The sequence below is a fragment of the Dermochelys coriacea genome, chromosome 13 (genome assembly GCF_009764565.3).
Source record: "Dermochelys coriacea isolate rDerCor1 chromosome 13, rDerCor1.pri.v4, whole genome shotgun sequence".
NCBI lineage: Eukaryota > Metazoa > Chordata > Testudines > Dermochelyidae > Dermochelys > Dermochelys coriacea.
This window is the reverse complement of record NC_050080.1, coordinates 12099589-12118428: the sequence shown is the minus strand read 5'-3', so window position 1 is coordinate 12118428 and position 18840 is coordinate 12099589. Positions and strand designations below refer to the sequence as shown.

The 18840-nt window shown below is 40.6% G+C and overlaps 1 long non-coding RNA gene across 2 annotated transcripts; it reads left to right on the top strand.

The window, feature by feature from the left end:
• The first annotated feature begins 370 nt into the window (after positions 1–370).
• On the top strand, positions 371–3648 carry LOC122456453. 2 transcript variants are annotated; one of them, XR_006275393.1, is made up of 3 exons: positions 371–880; positions 2394–2520; positions 3195–3648. It is a non-coding gene; the product is annotated as an uncharacterized LOC122456453 (long non-coding RNA). The 2 variants fall into 2 exon arrangements; XR_006275392.1 differs by lacking the exon at positions 3195–3648 and adding an exon at positions 2818–3149.
• Positions 3649–18840: the final 15192 nt, after the last annotated feature.

The window sequence follows — 18840 nt, the reverse complement described above, 5'->3', positions numbered from 1 at the left end:
GTTGCCAGCCCGCTTCAAGATCAACATTGATCCCTTCACCTACCCTGTGAATAGCACTACCTAGCATGTTCTCAGGGTGTCCTAGCCACAGATATGTGTAGGCTGTTTGCATTTCACCAGGTATGTTTTAATCTTCCATTACAAAGTTGTTATAGAGGGAACCACAGTTATACAGCAAAAGGCAATTTCCACAAAACATTCTCTCCTCTTCCCAGTTCACTCTTTGAACCCCCACCCTTACATCCTTGTTCCTCTCAAATATATCATCCCAATTACTGAGCCAATTACCTCATTAGCCCAGCAACTGCCACCCAAAAGTGTCAGTAAACCCCAAAAGAAACTGGCAAATTAACTTCAGTTAAGCCTGCAACCTTCCCAGGGCAGCAGCAACCTTATTGATCAGGGTTCTTCAGGTAGTGCCCTGTCACAACAACATTTTATGATCCAGTCAATCAACTTGCAGGGGTTACCCTTGCAATGAGATAGGCCAAACCAGCAACATGTATGCGAACCCCTTCAAATTCTGACATTCTTTGAACTCAAATCCTAGGATTGCACCCAGCCAGTTTTGGTTCTGGGTAAATTATAAATCTGAGAGAAGATTTATTTTCATATGTGTCCAAAATCTTTCAAATGACAGCTGATTTTACAGCTATGACTCAAGAGATTGGCTGATTTTGCAAGATTTCATCCATCTGAGAATGAAATTTTATGAGAAAAGCTCAAATCTGAATGCAAACCCTAGCTCTTATTCAGCACTGAATCTATGCCTAAACCTAATTTCTGAGATCCATGAGCCTGAGAAGTGAAATCCAAGAAATTATTTTCATTCTTGGACTCTCTGAACCCTCAGCACACAATCCTTCCCACCAAGACACTGGTAAGGCATATTTATTTAATCTACACCATATGATCAATTTACAGAAAATGGTGCATTTACATATTTGGTTAAAATGCTACCCAAACCAATCAAGTTTAGGATGCTGCACAATTCCTGCAAAGCATCTCCATCCAGCCAGATATTTGTGTGCATATCAGTGGGAATTTCTGGAGACTCTTTATGCTTCCAATAAAGAAACATTTTCATTGGCTGCTTGAGAAATACAGGATGACTTAGAATGTCCTAGCTAGCTGCCTCTCCAGTCTAATCTGCCTAGATATTTTAAACTTTGTGGAGAATGAAAAACAGTTCAAAATGAAAAGATAAGGCCAATGTTTGCTCAGGATGTAAACAAACTTTAATTTCCCTAGCATTCTGAAGCAGAGCCTTGGATTTTAACTTCCCTGTTTCATCCCTACATTAAGCCCAAATAAATCTCCCTAGGATTATAAAGCTATATTAATTAAGAAAGTGCACGATTTTGTGTCTGAGTTAGTTCAGAATTATAGAGTTGAAGAGGAAGTTTGATCAGGTTATTGCTTTTGCTAGACACAGAATACTAAAGGCTAAATTGATATATAGCTCCCATGTTACCAACCCTGAACCCAGCCATCTTGAGTACAGACACTGATGTAGAAAGGAATTAGCAGTGTTCTAATTGTGAGCTTTCAGCTTACATTACCAGTGCTTCAGGTACTTGCAAAGTCTTCAGATCCCTGGTGGGACATGAAGGATAATAAAGGTTTCTTCAGAGTATGACAAAATAGAATTGCTGATATGAAAAATCCAGGGGACAAAAATCAGTTATTAAAAAGACACATGCTGCCATATTTACTTCAGCAAACTCCCTCGAGAGAAAGAACGTATGACTTCAAGTCTGAGGGATCTAAAAAGAGCAGCCTGCCCAGACTAGCATGTGCAAAGATCAAATCTGTGAAGATGGGTTAATTATTCCAATCCTATTCATGAAGTTTGACTTATCTGAGGAGGTACCTATGTATTATTCTTACAGCAGCAATATATAGGCCACAGATACAACCAATCCAGGGGGAAACTTGAAGATCAGTAAACAACCTACTCCAAAATACACTGAAAGAGTTAGAGACTAGAGCATTTCAAAGGAAACCCTTCCATCCCACAGAGAGGGAAGAAACTGTTCCATTTCTTTCTAAATTCCTACAGTTTCCAAGAGATACAGAAGTCAAGCCATACTCTCCCATCCCCACTCCCTTGGAATGTGCAGTAACAGAAGTTACAACTCCTTGTGCTTTAACAATACCAGTATGCAAGATAAAAATAGAATTAAAATATTCCAAACCTCTGTACAAACTAGAGATGAGCTACTAAGTATCCACAGGAAACTAAGCAGCCATCTCTTGGACAGAATTCCAGTTTAGATAGAGTCCTTAGTCAAATAGATCATGTGGTCTCAATCCTTACGAGACAGAAGATTGCCTCATATGGCACCTTGAATAGTTCTATAAAATTGGTATGATTCATGTTCGTCTTTCAGAGACATGATAGAGATTGAACTATCTCCTTTCTGCAAACAAAACACCCTCTATAAGAAGTTCCTCCAGGTCATCTCTAGGGCAGTACAGATGGGTACTCACTGAGGCTGTGTATATCAGAAAGGAACTGTAAATACTCAAAAGTGAAGCCCCTGAGGCAACAGAAAATTTGGTTTCTCAGTATTGCCAGTTCCTTAGCCTTTGCAAACACAAATATTCACTGCAGGAAAAAAGCTCATGAAATGGCACTTCCATGCCACCTGATGTGCCAACTGTCAAAAATACAATTGCAGTCGAAGTCATCTCTATGCCTTTCCCTTGTGTAACAGTGATTGGACATAGAAACCCAAATGCTCGTATGTGTTTGATGGAATTCTGTTTTTAATCACTACCTGTGATATGATGTATAAACCTTGCACCAATCAGGAATGGGTTAAGGAGTTGCTGGGGGCTGGAGTGGCCCCGCTTCATCAGACCTGCAAGTCATGATAAGAATGCAGATGGGGTTCAAGAGCAGGAAAGCTCAGTTCAGTAGCAGGCTGTTCTTGGAGGTGAGAAGAATGCTGAGCTTCCCAGCTCCCTGGGAGAGGTTAGCAGAGGGCAGAGCCTAATCCCTTGCCTAAAAGAGGCACAAATCACCTTGAGATGAAGAGGGCTGTATCCTGTTCATTCTGCTGGTGAACCAGTGGACTTTAAACCAGACTGTGGCCCACCGCAGGCCCCTCTGAAGGAAGAGAGGTCAGTGGCCCAGTAGGGATTGGCTGATTATTTCCTTTTCCTTCATTTATTATCTTGCTCATAAGATGTTAGTTCTATCAAAACCCCAGAAAGGATGAGCATCCAGAGAAACTCAGCTGGACAGATGAGAATCCTTCCCCTTCAAAGTGCTACTAAGCACCCCCACATAAGTGCCTGGAACCGGAGTGAGTATACAACACCATAAAAACCCAAGTGAGTGCTGCTGAAGGACCAGAACCCAGCCACGGCCACTTCATGTTAATTTGCAACCTCTGCAATTACAGAGCAATTTACTTGTTTTACAGTAGATGCAGCAGAAATACTTTTCTTGAGGTGAATAAATAGCGGAGTATGCCTGCAGAGAGATAATATTTTACAGTGGATAGTTGACTAATACATTTTTTATTTGCTGTCTAATAGAGAGCCATTAATTTTCTCTCTGGCCAGTTCTAATATTAAGTGTATATGTGTGCGGTGGGTGGTCAGGAGAGACAACAGTTGATTATTACATAGACATATCTGCCAAAACTCATAATAAGATCATTTAAAAAAAAAGTCCATCACAATGGATATTGAACTGCACACATGGATTATGAAGTGTCTTTGGAATGTTTATTTGAAATGAATGCCACCCTATCAGAAAGGAGAGAATGGGGAATGATGTTGTCTGTCTATCCAAGGGAGAGGTCTGGCATGGACAGTGGCAGTGCAATCCTCTTCACACTGCATCGGTGTTTTGTCTGCCTGTTTTATCCACACAAAACATCTATACCACTTAGTTAGAGGCAGTGTTGCATGTGTAAGATCTGCAGATTAGGCCCACAGTCCTTTCCTGGAGGAACCGACTCAAAGGATGAGAGAATTGTTCAGATTACATAAGCAGCTAGTCTCTGCTGAGACTATCCACAGGGGGGCAAATGGTTGTAGCGAATTTTGTGCTGTGTAGTGAATTTTGAGCCCTAAGAACATGATCCAATGTCTACTGAAGTCAGTGGAAAAGCAGACATTGACTTCATTGGATCAGCTCTTAAGAATGGGACAGAGACCAAGAAATGCATTTCACATGGTTATGATGTTCTGATACTACTGACCTGGGCTATATTTGAACCACTGAGGTTGCCCTTTTCCATTACTAATCCCCCAGCCATCCAGTATACCAGGCTCTTTGGAAATAATTTCAAAATGTGCATCACTAGGTTAGTGGAATTGTAGCCAGCGTTGTCAAAAGGTCAAGACTGAAAAGATTTTTTTCATGTCTCCCATTCACTACTTCATTTTCTATGCATGTTATTTAATTCCACCTGCGTTCAGATTCTGCCCAATATCACAGCTGGTGGTAAAGTGTAAACATAAAAGGGCATATTCCAACTTATACTAATGATAATTACCTGGGGGGTTAGCTGATCTGTCTCTTTGAACGAAATACCTGTTTCTTTGCTGAAAAGTAAAAGGGTGGACATAAACCCTTTGTATACCTTAGAGAGCCAAAAATGCCCTCTTTCTTCTTATGGTCTGATCCTCCAAGATGCTCCATATATTCTGAGAGCTCCCAAACTCAATTCCCATTGACTTAGACAAGAGTTGAAGGTTCCTCCCCACTCACAGGAGGATCGGATCAGAACAATGCTTCACTGAGTTCCCACCTTAGCCCAAAGAGAGTTAATTTACCAAATTCTAGACTATGACATCAGCAATTTCATCCTCAAAAGGATACTTATAAACATAGAAAGCTATACTCCTATAGAACAGAACAGGCTCACGATTTACGAATACTAAGATCAAGGCTCCCAAATGAAAACATTTAACTCATCAGCAACCATCCAGGTAGATACCATATTTAAGAATCTCATATTAGAAGCCCTGGTCATCACTGAACAGAAAGCACAGCAATTTTCTCCATGCCATTACCCGGCTCTTCGGGAATAGTTTGATAAAGGGACCTAGCAGGCTAAAATGAAACTTGCAATGGGTAAAGGTCTGGGAATCAGGAAACCTGGCTTCTATTTAGGACTCTGCCAATGGCTAACTATGTAAACTTGGGCACAGGCAAGTCTCTTGGGCACAGATTCTCAAAGGTATTTAGGCATCTAACTTCCACTAATTTCAATAGGAGTTAGGCACCTAAATATCTTTGAGTTTCCTGACCTTAGGCCAGAATTTTCAAATGAGGGTGCCTAAAGTTAAGGTGCTATGCTGGTTCCCAAACTTTAGGTATTCCCATTTGAAACATTCAGTCTCATCTTCTCTGTGCCTTTACCTTATGGACAAGTTGGGAAGCTGTATAAATCAACATTTGTTAGAGCTGGTGAAAAACCTTCCATCAAAACTTTTTTTCAGTGGAAGATGGTTTTTCAATACCGTGGAAACTGTCAAGGAAAAATTTCCATTCTTCTTTAAAGTGATATTCCATTAACTGCACTACTAACTGAGTGTAAATAATCACACTCTTCTTTAAAGCACTTTACAAACAGTGATAAGTTAAACTAGATGACACTTTTTTGAGATAGGAGTTATTATTAGTGCCATTTTTACAGATGAGGTAAACTGAGTAAAAGTGCCCAAGGATGGTGACAATGTCTCTGTCAAAGCCAATGTTAGAACTCTGGAATTCCTAATCCTCTATCTTTGTGCTTAGAAGACCCTTTGTTCTCAAAAAAAATCAACTTTAAAAGGATGTGCAAAGCATTAAGTTTAAATTCTGCTGCCCTTGCTCATGCAAAACTCCCATGGAGGCCATTTTGCATGAGCAAAAGCTGCAGGACTTGTCACAATATTAGAAACGGTTATTTGGGTCCTGTTAATGAAGTGATCACCTGACAATATACTAATCAAGAAATACCAGCTGGTGAAACTCAATACAATGTATATACAACACTAGGACAAGCAACTGAAAATTCATTAATAGGGCAGCTTCTTTTTAACACACTGTCTAAATCCATGCCCTTGGGAGAGAAATACAACCAAAAAAGTTTAAATAAATGTGTAATATTTAGTTACCAATATTTCACCTATAGGGAACATTCTTCTTTTAAAATGATAATCCATTTAACTGCATTACTAATAGAGTGTAAATAATAACACTCTTCTTCAAAGCACTTTACAAAACAGTGAAAATTAACCAGATGACACTTTTTGAGGTGGGAGTTATTATTAGCGCCATTTTATAGATGGGGAAACTGAGTAAAAGTGCCCAAGGACAGAGACAACATCTCTGTGAAAGCCAATGTTAGAACTCTGGAATTCCTAATCCTTTGTCTCTGTGCTTAGAAAACCCTTTGTTCTCAAATAAATCAACTTTAATAGTATATGCAATGTATTAAGCTTGATTCAAATTCCTAGGATTACTTTTCACTTTTTAAAACACTAGTGCCTCAGTCTGGCAAAACATTTAAGTATTTGTGTAAGTCCATCCTTATTCAGCAAAGCACTTAATCCTAAACACATGTGTAAAGTTAAGCATGCACTTAAAGTGCATTGATTAATAGGGATGGAATAAGAGTGCAGACTGGGACCTCCAATGTCACTTTTCGTTACCCTCTGAAAGATTGCACAATGTCCCTTTGATTTTGTGCTTATCACACATTAAATTATTTAAAAAAAATATAGTCTGCAAAGAAACAATAGTCCACTTACAAGTTCCGCATTTCTGGAAGGGTGAAATCCAGGAATGATTAATGAGGTGGCTCAAGAGGCGAGCAGACTCCAAAGCAAATGAGGATCAACTGCAACCTACAGATCAATCCATTCTCTGTCAGGGCATAGCAAACATTGTGGTCTCCAGCCTGTAAGTCACCAGATTCAGTATTAGGTCATTTAAGAATCCCTGTGTGACACAAATAGAAAAACAAGGTAGCAGCAGAAATACAATGATTAATTTTACATGGCGTAACTAGATCTGCATGGCAATTCCACTCCTCGGAAATCCCTTGACAGCAGCTTTTTCTTTCTTTCCTAGCCTATAATTGACACAGGGCTCCTGAAGACATGAAATCAGGTTGGTCAGGGTGGGAGGGGAATGAACATCATTTTTATAAAGAGGTTTCTCTGCAGTTGGGCACTGTACCATCAGCGACTTTATTCTGTGGAAGAACGAATGAAATAACTGATCTATTTAGTGCTGGTGAAGAAATAGAGTATGTATAAACACAAGAGCTTTCCACTAAATGAGCTCTTTATCACAGCACGAAAACTGATGCAGTCCAAGCATCTGCATATTTATTATTTGCCCTGATATTGATGGAACCTCTAAAACCTAAATTAGAGTGGGATTCAACAGATACATTTAATTTAAAAAAAACACAGTGCAGATTTGTTCCCTTTCAGTTGCAAGAATGAAAATACAAAACACATTCTCAATACATTCTCTGTGATAATACTATTAGGTATTGTCATAGCTGTAGAGGTGTAGGACTAATTACCAGCTTTATGACTGATGAGCAGTAGAAACATATACCTTATTGAATTACATTATAACAAGATTACACTGAATACTTGCAGATACAACTCATGAATAACAATGATGAGCCCAATCCTGCACCCAGAATCCTACTTGAAAGTAATAGCAAAACTACCACTGATTTCCATGAGAACAGGATTGGACCCATTAAATATTGTATAACTCTCCCACTAGTGTCAATGGGCTGGGGGTTTGTGGGCGGGGGAAGCGGGGTGTCACACTGTATAATCACTTTTTGGGGAAGAGAATGAGTGTGCTGTCTTGGGTGTAAGTTCAGACATTTTCTTACTTGACCCAAACTGGTCTGCAATCCTTTAAAAAGGCTTGGCATACAGACAGCAAACTTCCAAGACTAGGTAAGTCTTCTACACTACAGTCAGAAAGCATCTGGAGAACACCATAGGAGTAGGTGGACACTTGCTTCCGAAGAAGTGATAGTATCACTTATAAGAGGTGAGACAACAAAAAAGAAGAAGTTCTGATGAAAATACAGCCCTCACAAAGAAATAATAGCACTGAGAATATAATAGGAGATACAGACTCTACGGTTCACCCAAGGGGGGACCCTTTAGACTTAGTAATATTTGCTGAAACAAACCTGGATCCAAAACTCCCAGGAGTTGAAAGATGAGACCCATGAAAGTAGGAACCAAAAAGCATCACACCAAGAGTTCCAGCTCCCAAATCTCTGCAAACTGAACTGACCTTGAAGAAGGGGCACCATATAAATTAGGTCTGGAATGTAGCCCAAACTATAGGACTAATGGAGTGAGTGCAATATATTTGTATGTGCGTTTACAAGTATACCAATCCCCCTTGCATACAGAATGTAAGACCTGCTCAGATGTGCTGCTCTCAAGTGGCTGAATCACAGACTTAACAGGCCCTAATGTTGCTACAGTTAATGAACAATTATTTATTTATTATTGTATCACAGTAAACCAACAGGCCAGTGGCCCATTTGTAAGAACATGTTTTAGCTCAAAAGGGTGGGATTTGTGTTTTTGTGTGGTGCAGAAGGTCTGGAATTTTATTCCAGGCAATGCATGACACTTTCTGCAGTGCAGTATAGTGGAATAAAATTGGGAACAGACAAAGTCCTGTGCAGCTACCAAATTGTTAGATGATGGAGGATGGTTCTTTGATGTTTCTGAATGGGATCAATGAATTAAAAACTGTCAGTATTTTTCCCTGAGCCCATGTAGTTGTCCTGATAAAGTAAAGTGGTTAACTGGTAGAACATAAAGAATGGCCACATTGTGTCCAACCACTGGTCCATCTAGCCCAGTATCCTGTCTTCCAACAGTGGCCAGTGCCAAATGTTTCTGAGGGAGTGAACAGAACAGGGTAATTATCACATGATCCATCTCATGTCATCCAGTCCCAGGTCTAGCAGTCAGAGGTGTAGGGGCACTTCAGAGCATGGGGTTGCATCCCTGACCATCCTGGCTAATAGTCATTAATGGACCAATCCTCCATCAACTGATCTATTTATTTTCTGAACTCAGTTATACTTTGTGCCTTCACAACATCCCCTGGAAACAAGCTCCCCACGTTGACTTTATTGTAAAAAGAAGGACTTCCTTACGTTTGTTTTAAACCTGCTGCCTATTAATTTCACCAGGTAACCCCTGGTTTGTATGTTATATGGATTGTGCTATGTTCAGCTGGATGTGCTGGACATCTGGAGCCATTCTTTAAAATGCACCTGTGTTTTAATTATCCAAGACTTAAAAGGTCAGTGGGAGTTTAAAGAAGGGCATTATTTCCTGAAAAGTGTATGTACTAAACTAAATCATGGTGCTCACTAGAGTGAAATATCTTAGGGGCACCTACAGAGAAGAAGGTGGTTAGAGCAAGAGGGTAGAGCAAAGGCCAAGCAGCTGAGAGGTTGAAGACTTGGAGCCTAGAGACAAAGTGTATGGGAAAACTGGAAGCAGAAAGTGGTGACAATATCCATTGTTACAGTAGGCCAAACTGAAATCCTGGATCCAAACCTCCCAGGAGATGAGAATGAGACCCATGAAAGTAGGAACCCAAACAGCATCACACCGAGAGATCCAGCTCCCAAATCTCTGCAAACTGAACTGACTTGAAGAGGGGGCTTCATCCTGTAAGGTGCAGAGAGGCTCTTGAGACAGAGTTGAAGGCGCTCGTTGCCTTGCAGACTTGGGCCTGAAAGAAGAAGAACAATCCTAGGTTGTAAACAATATCGACGCATTCCAGTTACTTATTTCACCATAGCAGGAGAATTAATTATTAAGCAATTACAGTTTAGAGTCTGGACAAAAAATTCAATGTAAGGCTCATCAGCTAGAGAATTTATAATGGTCCATAGCTATAAAAAAATATCCTCTCTAGGACCATATAATAGTTAAAGAGCTTTAGCCATTTTATAGTGGTTCTATGGAGCTCCTCAATGCTCCTTGCACTTTGTAGCAAGGAAATGAAACATCTCAGCCCAAGTCTAATGCTAATTGCTGTAGACACCTATTGTTGAACCAAAGGGAAATATAGTCAGAAAAGCTCACAACATTCAGAGCTGTGTCCAGGGAATATTAATTTATTAATAATAATTAATAAAAAAACCAACCTAAACCACTGATAGATATTAACAATATTTTCTGAAGGTTTTTAATACATTTTCCCACTCTTTCCTTTTCTTTCTCCACCTTCCCCAGCCTCAGCTGGACTCTCCTCCCAGGCCATCAGTAGTTCAGTTACTATCAGCTCGGAGGCTCATGAGAACAGGGAACCTCTGGGAATTCCTAGCTGAACAGTGCCCTTTTTGGACACCTTAGGTCGCAGACTGAGGCATAGGTGATCAGCAGCAGAAAGGTGTTTGTGATCCTTCAAAATGCTGCTGAACAGGGGATGAAGGAGGCAGGTGGACCTTTCTCTGGAAGATACCAGTGATGAGATGGTACAAGTAGAAGAGAAACAGGCCTGCTTAGCTGGTCCCACAAAGATGTCAGATGTGGTTAACTGCCCCAATCTGCCACGTGCTAGAGATCCAAAAGTAGGAAAAAGTAATGAGGCGTCTTAGGCCCTGTTTTGATAGAAGGAGTGGCTTATCAAGTTTCACAGTGTCCCTCCTTTGAGAGTTGGGGGAGCCAGGTTTCAGGTTAATGTGCATCCAAAACCCAAAGAGAATCTTACCACCCCAGGCAAACTGAACCCATTGGCATCCACTCAGCCACCATTCTGACTCAGCGGGAAAGATGCCCAACATCTCCAGAAGCTCTCGCCACATACAGTGGTTTTTTTTTTAAACTTGGTAGTTCAAAAATAGATTGTTTCGCCTCACCAATAGGTCTGCAAGAAATAAAGAGTCCTGGGAAAGAGCTGTTCCACAAACACATCTCCCTGTCTCTGCAGACAAAAGTTCATGTGAAAATGGAGATTATTGAATGCTGCTGGAAATCGTGTTAACATATCCTCTGGGACCAATGTACCCTGACCCCATCACAAGGGCCAGAGGGCAGTAAGGAGTCAAGGCAGCTTAGCCAACAAAGTTCTTGTGCTGCCATTGCTATGCTAGGGAATGGGGATGTAAATAGCATGGAAAGAGAAACACCACATCTGGCAAAGGATAAACAGAGGAGGACCCATCTTTTTCTTCTGATCCTCAGCTTTTGATCTCTTCAGCAGCTACGTGCCACACCATTACCACATTCTCACCAAGGCCTGATCCAAAGCCCAGTGAAGTTAATGGGAACTTTCCACTGACTTCAATGGGCTTTGGATCAGGCCCCAAATCCACACTTGTTGATGACTGTACAGTCCAAGTGCTTCATATTCAAAGCCACAAAGTCTCTGTCTAATTAGCTCCTCACTGTGCAACTTTACATGGACAATGAACACATGAGCCTGATGAAATAAAGCAGGTTATTCACTCATTCTTTTTTTTAAATATTGTTTCTAATGAATCAATCAAATGGAAATGAAGCGAGATGAGTATGTGTTTCCTTTCTCTTTTGGCTTGGAAGAATGGATTTCTTCTATACGTTCTGAACCTGTTTCTCCTGAGATTGCATCTGAGTTCTATCGATCTATGTCACTTAATCTTTCTAAAGTAAATACTTTCTGGTATCATCCTAAATTTGAGTCTGCAGCTTCCAGAGGAGCCCTGCATCCCCCTAAAGCTGGCTCGCTTTAATTTATAATCTCCACCTTTTGTTATAAAATAAATGCCAGGATGATGGCTACCTTTCTGGGTCAAACATTTGGAGAAAAGTTGGGAAGGGGAGGGGGTAAGGCCCTATTAAATCAAGAAAGTTCTCTAATGATTTGTAAAACATCTTAATTGCTTCAGCACAATCTACAGGTTTCACTTTCATGTCTCACACAGGACATATAACTCAGCCTAATATTTCAGAATTAGCAACTTGCTGAAGTAACCAGACTATAATCGTCCTAGTCATGGGTTAGACTTTTTAAGGTCTCATTAGCACATCCCAGCCTCCTTCTTTAAGTGATTTGTGTAACTGCAGGCTTATCTTCAAAGAGCAGATGTATGAACTATCATTTTTGATTAAAGCCATCCAGTCAGAATAAAAAAAATCATCTGTTCACTGCAGCTAGAATAATCTATTTTAAATACATTTACATATCCCCTTAGTTGTCCAACCATTTCCCCCCCCCTTTTCTTTCCGCAGCTTGGAATCCTGCCACAGTTATATTTTGTGCTAAACACTCAGGGTCCTAATTAACAGAAATGGGATGTCAGCAGGGTACCAGTCAGCAAGGAATGATTTTTGCTTCACTGGGATGCAGTGCAGCATGGAGCAAATACTTCGCATCCCATGCAGAGAGCTGTATGGAGCCCATTGCAGAGCAAGTGAAATGGGAGGATTTAGGCATTTTGAAAATTTTGTGAAATGGCCAAAAAAAAAAATCTCAGGGTTCCAGTGGCAGCTTCACAAGTTTTAGGTTTTTTTGCCAGTGCAACCTAAAATAATTCAAAGTTGAGCATGTGACTTATTCCAAAAGAGGGCACATTTTCAGAGTGAAGTCTTTCTGTCTTTCTGCTTCCATTAACATCGACCCAGTTCTGGGCACAGACCAGGAACTTTGTATGCTCAGCGTAGGCTTGATTCACAGCTCAGTGAAGTGAAGGAGATTCTTTGCACTGACTTCCGTGGCCATTGTGTAAGGCCCAGTCAGTGCTAAACAAAGATGACATTTAGAGAAGATTAAACCTATTTTATAGATTATAAAATGCTGGGGGCAGGAGCAGTCTCCCTTGGGTGCTGGGTATTGTTGGTGGCCTGTGATATACAGGAAGTCAGACCGGATGGTCTGGTGGTCCTTTCTGGTCTCAATTCTATATGACTCTAGTGTCCCACACATCACCAAAATTAATGCTTGAGACGTTAGCCCAAAATGTAGCCAAAGCTTATCTCATTAGCTGGGGTTGGCGGAGCAGCCCATCAGCATATGTCATTGGCACAACTTTTATAAACTAGCTGGCCAGACCTGCTGGTCTTGATTTGAAACTGGAGTTTCCTTTCTCTGAGGTGGTCTACCTGATCCAGCGGATGGGCCCCACTCGATGCAAAGAGCTGAAATGACTTACTCAAGGTCACCCAGCATGTCTGTGGCAGAGCCAGGAATAAAACCTAGGTCTCCCGAGTCCCACTCCTGCATCCTCCCCACATTGCCAAAACTAACATGCCTCCCAAATGAGCTTAGTTAAGGTACAAACCTGCAGTACTGAAGTCTGGGGGGTTTGCCATTGACTTCAGTGGGAGTCATTTGAAGGGGTGTTTTTCAGGGTGTAAGCCACACAAATCCCAGGGTCTTTAGCAGGATTTGAGCAAGTATAATGTCTTGCACAACCCTGGACCCAAGTGTTTGCTTTCTGAGAGCTTATTTTTGGTGTGATTTCATGAAAATCTTGAACTTTTGCACTCCCATGTCCCCCCATGTAATGTAAAGTGGTATGGGGGCATGAATAAACCCCACATTAGGGGCATCTCCTGAGAGACACTGAGCACCCACAATGCCATAGAAAGTGAGGACATTCAGTACCTTGCAGGACTAGATCCAATGGGAACTGAAGATGCTTGATCCTGCTCCTATCAAAGTCAATGCAAATTTTGTCAATGAGAGCAGTAGCTGACCCTAGCTGTTTAGCAATGCTCAAGATTTGATCCCTCCACTCCTGAAATTTTGCAACTAAACCAGAACGGGCAAAAAATGTGCTTCTTGAATTTGTGGAGTAAAACTGTCCACCCGTTTATAAACACTCTGAATTTTCACCCCAAAGGGCCTGACACAAAGCCACAGACATGAGAAAAATCAAAATGAAGGCTACAGTCTGTTTGTAACAGGTCTGGCCTTACCATGAGGTGAACTGAGGCAGCCACCTCAGGTGCCACATGGAGGGAGGGCACTAGGACCCAGAGTTTCAAAGTTTTCGCCCAAGCGAGAGGGCATGGGGGTGTCATTTGAGCTCCCCACCTCAGGTGCCAAAATGTTGTGGGCCGGCCCTTGTTCTTAACTCACCTCATTTTACCTAAGGAAATTGCCTCCCAGTACATAATTCACCCGGAGTATGAATAAAGGGCTGCTTCTAAGCCGACTTGGATCAAGCATCACCCAGAGAGCACTTAGGGTCCTAGTATTGATACAAAATATGGTATTTTTGCTACACTAAAAACCCACTAGAATAAATAGGCCATCCTGGTTTCATTTGCAGCAGTGAGAATGGGTTCTCTGCAGCAAGAATTGTAGCTGGCATGGTGGACAGGGTAGGAGAAAAATGAGGTGAGACAGAAGTTGAAGAGTTGAAAGAGACACAAAAAAACCTGAAAGTAGAGCACGTGAGGGGTACTGGCATTGGGCACTGAGGCACAGAGGGCAGCTCTTGTGAAAAAGACCAGGGAATGAAGGAAGGCGACAGAGGAAACAAAGAAGGACAAAAGAGAAAAATTAAATAGTTCTCACATCCTGGATGCAAACCTTTCTGCTTATTTTTAGCCCACTTGTAATAGCCCTGGTGTTTAACATCCAAGTCCACCACATACGCAGAGCCAAACACAAGCAGTGTTTAACTTTAAAGGGAAAACCCTCGCCGACCCTCAACTAGCGCATGGCTGGGCACCTAATGGTCAAGCCATTGCCATAATTAATTAGTTTAATTCGGTCTATGCAAAATCCAAAAGAGAATCAAGAGAAAATGATTTACGCCTCTGAAGCACAAGCCAGATTCTCTCAAGCTCTCTGTGTTTCTGCTGTCTCTCTGGCCAGAAATAATCCATTTTCTGAAAACGCCAAGATTCAGAAGCAATAACAAAACTTGGATTTCAAGGTCAGATTGATCTGAGCACTGAGCTGTCTTTTCTACAAATCTTTGAAACACTCACCTTCTGTAGTTCTGATCCTTTAATCAGATAAGTATAAGACCAACAATGATTACTTGCTCATATCTGGACAGGTAACTACAGAAATAATTTTAGATGCACACTGAGATTTAGAATGGACTACACTTAGGCATTTCCCCTTATTATATCATGCTTTTTCACACACTCTTTTTTATAATAAGCCCTTCAAGCTAAAATGTGTTCCCTCTCCAAGAATTTCTTTTACTCTTGTTAGTTTCACCTCTTGTTAGTTTGTTCTTGTTCTTGTTCTTGTTAGTTTGTTCTTGTAGGAGTTAAAGAATACATGGCTGTTTCTAAATAAAAGAAATGCTGGATTAGGTTCTGGTTGTTTGGGGAGGCAAATTAAAACATGCTATGGATGTACATAATAATAACAACCCAGATCCCTTCTAGTGTCTGAGTTGAGCTCAGCACACTCAAGAATAGGTGGGTCAAAGTAGTTTTAAACCACTTTCAGGCATCCCTCAAACTGGGAATGTCTGGCCACTGGCACAGTCCCTAGTGTAAAGTAGATCAGTCACAAGGCTTCTCTACATAGTGCCAGCTACCAATGACCCCTATGCCACTCATAATCCCTATGCTCCAGCAATCTCTCTGTGGAAGCATAAAATAATGAAGCCTCCTGTATGCCCTGTAGAGACAAGATGGGGACGATGTAGAAGTCACTGGAACACCTCTATACCAGCCGACGATTGTCCCAAGTAGAATGGGCTGTGTCTCCATGGTCACAGATGCTTTAGGCCTGGTGTACATGAAAGGCAGGACAGAACCAGACATTTTAGATGTAACCAAACCTTTGAAGCTTCTCTTTAAGGTAAGACCTGGACAAAGTCAATACGTATGGAAACTCATTCAACACACACGGGTTTTGTCTGATCTCATTCAAACCAGTGTAACTGTATTGCAGTTAACAGAGTTCTGCAGGAGCCAAGGTACGGGGAGTTGATGGTTCTCAACACCACACAGGATCCAACCCAAAGTTACCTCTAGCACTGGGAGACAATTTATTCAATGAATTTAGCCATTTTGCTAGTCTCAAATTCAGTTGTCAGAGTTTGTTCATTTCTTGGAATTATATGTCAAATGGCTTATGCCAGCACATTTCAGCCTATGGGCAGCACATGAATTATCCACTGTAGCTATTATTTTGAGAATCCACCAGTTATAACAGACTATTCGTCCTGTGTCCATGGTCACATGATGTCCTCACTACTCGTTCAATGCATGACTAAAACTTCTATCAACATGAGGCCCGCTTGCCGGCTACAAGCAGAAATACTTGTGCCCAAACATATTCATACACGTATTCAGAATGCTTCCTCTTCACACAAACATTCCAATGAGTATGTATAAATAACTGTATAAATATCCATGGAAAGGAAATAAATGAACACTTGTGAATATTTTCCTTTCATTATCCCCACCAGCTCATCTCTCTCGTGTCCCATAAGAGGTCTTTTGTAGTTAAAGACATTTCTTTGGCAGGATATTGTATAAGAGCATGCAATATGTCTGCATGCCCGGCAGTTGGTCTATGGATAAATAGAAAGCTACAGGCTTGTAGTGATTCCAGATCTTTGATCATTGTTAAGAACATAGGAAAATATGCTGCAGAAAAACACCAAAAAATTCAAAGGAAAATTAAAGAAAGAAATGAGATAGCTTCTTTCATAGTTATAAAAAGGAGCTATGCATATTCATATTCATCTAAACTATTAATCAGATCCCTAGACAATCATCAGTTATTTTGATTAGACAGATTAAATATATGATAGAACAATTAATTAGATTTTGAACTTTTGGGTCCAGGGACTATCTTTTTTGTTTTGTATTTGCAGAGCACCTAGCACAATGGTCCATGACTGGTACTCCTATGAATGATCAGAATAAATAAACAAATAAATAGTAATAATTAATAATAAATAATTAGTTAACCCCTGGTGACACACAGTTCATAATAGATTGTTGGAACAAGGTTTGAAACACCAGAAAAGAACAATTATAAGCAAAAACAAATATATAGCAGGGAAATGTAAATGGAAAATTACCAGCCCAGTTTTTCCTCCTATAGGATATTCGTAGATTTAAAGGCAAGAAGGAATCACTATGATCAAATAGTCTGAGCTTCTGCTTCACACAGGCCATAGAATTTAAGCAGTCATTCTTGCATCAAGTATACAACTTCTGACTTAGTGAGAGCAAATCTTTTAGAAAGAGATCCACTCTTGATATAAAATCTTCAAGAGATGGAGAATCCTCTATAGCCTTAGGTAGGTTGCATCAATGGTTAATTACCTTCATGTTACAAATATATTAAGATTAAAGTAGTCCAAGGCATTTAGACACTTGTTTTTCATTAATTTTAATGGAATATATCTTGCTAAATCCACTAGGCTGCTTTGAAATCTCAAGCACATCTCTCAGTGGCTTCAGTGGAAATTGCTCATGTATAGCAAAGGGGAAATCAGGCCCTGGAGTTGGAAGAATAGTACCTGGAAGTTATTAGTATGGCACATTCTATGACTTTCAACAGAAATGTTCAACCCAGTCCCCTACAACACTTTACATGCTAATAAAACATGAGTTACAATGATGACTGGTGATAATTATTTGCCAACTGTATATGCCAATATTAAAATGCTACCCAGGTGCTGGAAGACAGCAGCAGGTGTTGGAATGGAGAGAAATAATTTTAATCGTCGGTGATGTCTTTTTATTATGTCTGACTCCAGTGAGAAAGGAGAGACAGAGGTGCACACTGTAGGAATGAGAAAAAGGACACACTGAGGTAAATGATATACAGAAGTCTCCTCTTGGTTACTTACAGTTAAAAACAGATCTCAGTTCAAGAGTGAGCAAACAAACCTGGGGCCCAGTTACGCTATCAATTCACACGGGCCAGCTCTTACGCTGCTGTGCCCTTATTCAGGCACAACTCCCATTGATTTCAAAGAGGCTGAAGGATTTGACCAACTGGTTCTAAATAACTGTATTTACCATATGCCTCCATGGACATTTCTGCTGGAAATTCCCAATGGGTCCAGGAGATGCTGCTGCATTAACTGACTCTTAAGACACTTCAGAAACAAAAATGTTTTAATTAAAACTCAAGGATAATATCAAAGCCAAGCTTTACTGAGTAATGTCTGAGTTTCAGGAAAGTAGAAAGGATTTATCTGCTAATAATATTAACATTATTGTTTTTGTTTATGTTATTAGCTCCTGTTTGTTGTCATGCTACAAAGATATCACCACAGCCACGCACAATATATCGCTCCATAAGCTGCTGCTTGCGAAACACTTACATTGGGCATCCCTACTATGCTTGATAGCAAAAATAATAAGACAGGTGAATCAGAGAGTACATTCGGCAGGCTCTTTATGATCCTCTTCACAGTAACTCTGGAATGGCGTAAGGAGTGGGTTATAAAGGTTTCTCTAATTAGAGGCATGAATATTCCAACCAACTTGGAGCTGCTAGGCATGAGTTTTTTTATCTGCACAGAGGAATGTGGGGATTTGTTCACAGCAGTGAATAATCTCAGCCAACCTCCCCATTTTCAGAGCACTTTGTAGGAGATACTATTAAACTGTCATTATACTCTGCATTACAGTACAGCTGAAATCTCTTGGGACTTTCTTCCTGGAAAAGTTAGTCAGTGGCAGTGGAAGCATGTTGAAGTAGCCTTTCAATGTGCGGATGAGTCCTACGAATGAGTAAAGTCCAAGATAGGGTAAATGCATACACAGGCATATAAATAGAGATTCAAAGTCATAAATGCCATTCTCTTTTAGTTAGGGAACAGACTATGACAGCAACCATATGCATATGCCTGCTGCCAATAAAAACAATAGCAAAGCTTCCAC